We start from the raw sequence: 2,836 nt of genomic DNA, 5'->3' as shown, positions 1-2,836 counted from the left end.
AGAAAGAGGCTCAGGAATAATCACCTGGAAATACTTCCTACCAGGATCAGACTGAGGTAAAGCACACCATTTCCTAGGATCAAGTACACATTCCCAGAACTAGAAAGCCTTGTTTTTAAAAACCTCAATTACTTTACTTCCTCTAATCACTGCTAAAAATGTGTCATACCTTAGTGACTTATAAAGTTGTAAAAATATGGCACCAAATATTCCTCCAATAGTCCTTGGTATTCAGCTGGGTTTGATAACTCTTGCAATGGCCACGCAGGAATCAGCCACCATTTTCAGAGTTAATGGAGTTTAATAGATAACAGGCTACAGTTTGGGATCATAAATGCTCAGGGCACAGTTGTTCCAGTTAGTGGCTGATAAATGTCTACAGGACACACCACTCCACTGTAAGCCTCAGCCTGAGGTACATGGCTGATGTACTTGCGTCCCCCAGTTGTCAGCACATATCCCCTCTGGGTCTGGAGTTCCCAGCCACTCCATCTTTCCACATCATCATCTCTGCCTCCATCTCTGGCATCACTGTTTCTCTGGGTAAGGTCCTGCACTCCTCTCTTCTCCCTTGATGGTCCCAGGGACCTCCACTCTTAAACTACTAAGTCAATCACTCCCCTTCTTTTGCTACAAAACATCTACCTTTACATTTCTAATCCTCACAGTCAGTCCTGATAGAAATTATTCACTATTGTACCACAAGAGACTTATTCCCATCTCCTTTTGTCAGCCCCACCCAGACAGATTGGATACTACTCACTGGATATTCTGCCTTTCTCCATGCCATCTGGATCTAGGCTCCCTCTTGAAAGCTTATAAGCCAGTCACTTCTTATCTTTGTAGGCCCCCTCCCCCCATTTTGGGTAGCCAATGTGCAAGTTGCCCATCCCTGTCTACTCTGTGCATGGAGGGGGTGGGAATGATCCTCGCTGTAAAGATTTATTCCCTTTTTTGAGCTACTGCATCCATAGATGTAAGTCAAGTTCATCAAATTGTATCATATTACTCTTTGTTTCCTCTTCTTTCTTCTTCTAGTTGAGCTCTGATCATCCGATCACTGAAGCCAGGTCAAGTGGGTATTATCTGCAAGTGTGGGTGTTCTTGTGCATATGCCCTCTCTTTATGTCAGCTGAACACTTCACTCTCCACTCTAGTCCTCTGTGGCTATGTCACCAACTCTGGGCCCAACAGTCCCCAGGTCTTGCCACACTGCTGGCCAACCAGGTCTCCATGCGGGTTCAAAGGAGTCTATTGAACGTTGTAGGGCTTAGCTTGCAGCTTCATTGCTGTTTTTCCCTCAGTTCCCCTTATCAGCGATGAACGTGGTCACCAATCAGAGTACATGTCTTCTCGTGTATTCCCATTGAGTCTTCATCTTGGAAGGGGGTTTGCCCTGAGGGAACCCGACCACTTCCCTTAATGTCTCCTTCTCCTGAGCTACCAACTTGCTTGTTCTTGTAGTAATCAGTTGGACTGCCATTACTGTTTTGTATTTTCCCTGTCAGTCTTTCTTTCAAGAAGTGTTTTTTGTTGTAGCTCCTCCATGCTGGTCTGCTTGTCCTTTTTAGTGGAAATTTCCCACCTCTGAAGATTCTGGATGCTATTCAGGATTCCATGTAATTCTTATGTAATGCAGAGACTCCACAGGAAGCCTCCTTCACTGGGCATGTTGTAGCCCCATTTTAAGTATTCTGATCAGTTATAGGCAGAAGACAGACTTACAAGCTTTTTATGGTGATATTTCTGGCTATTCCTTTCTCTCCCTCTCAAGTGTCTGTTTTATAATAGTATGCAAGGGAAACCAAGATTCAAAAGACAACCAAGCATCTTAACATTATTTCTCCCCTTTTGCCCATTCCAAATAATGATTTTTTAAAGAAACTTTTACCTTCCTTTGAGTATTGGTCCAAATTTTGTTTACAGATGTCCAAATGCTTCGGTTCATGGTCTTCCATGAGTTTTTCAGTACTTATCTTGCACAAACTTTTTGATACCCAAATTTGTCATAGATTATTTCATAAGCAGAGCAATGGCTGATTTGCAAATGATTTGCCACATAATCCATTATCACTCATCTATCCTACAGAGTCATTTCACGTGCATGCTCAATGCTGTCATCAGCAGTGGATAGACAGGCATTTTATTATAATCAGAGTGTGGATATGTTTTGACTCACTCACATATGATTCAGTTGTGAATAATTTTTAATAGGATTAACTGTGATTTTGCCATTCTGCGAGGTAAAAAATGAGCCATTTCAGAAGCAGTGTCTCACTAACAACAAGGAAGAGCCAGGAATGGAGTTTATCCTTTGGATTCTGAGATTTCTGTGAGTTGAACCGCTTTGTTCTAGTAAGAGAATGCTGTGACACCAGAGAAATGGCAGAGTGGCAGCAGAGGAGTGGCAGCACCAGAACTAAGAGCCAGAACATGAGTCAGAGCAATGGACTTCCAACCACAGAGTAAGTAAAGTTGAATGACTGAGCAGGACACTTGCTTGTAGAGTGAGGTGCCCCCAGGCACTTAATTGGGGAAGCTAGGTTTATTGACCCACAGAACTAGAGTAGAGTGCCTTCAGGCCAAGATTTATGGTGGAATTAAGTGTCCTTTGGGCATTTATCAGCAGCCATAAAAGCTTTGTAATATTGCATGAGCAGGGCAAATGCTAACCCAAGATCCGAGGGTCATAAAGAGACCTATCTGTGGGCATGGCTGAATAGAGGTTTCCTGACTGGATGAAGTGTGCCATGAATATTTTTGATCCAGAATTGTAACCTGTTAAGTTCCCTGTAAATCCCATAGCTCTGAATATGATATCCAAGTTCTGTGTGGC

The sequence above is a fragment of the Chrysochloris asiatica genome, unplaced genomic scaffold (genome assembly GCF_000296735.1).
Source record: "Chrysochloris asiatica unplaced genomic scaffold, ChrAsi1.0 scaffold00149, whole genome shotgun sequence".
NCBI classification, from domain to species: Eukaryota; Metazoa; Chordata; class Mammalia; order Afrosoricida; family Chrysochloridae; genus Chrysochloris; species Chrysochloris asiatica.
Note: the sequence above shows the minus strand (reverse complement) of the source record.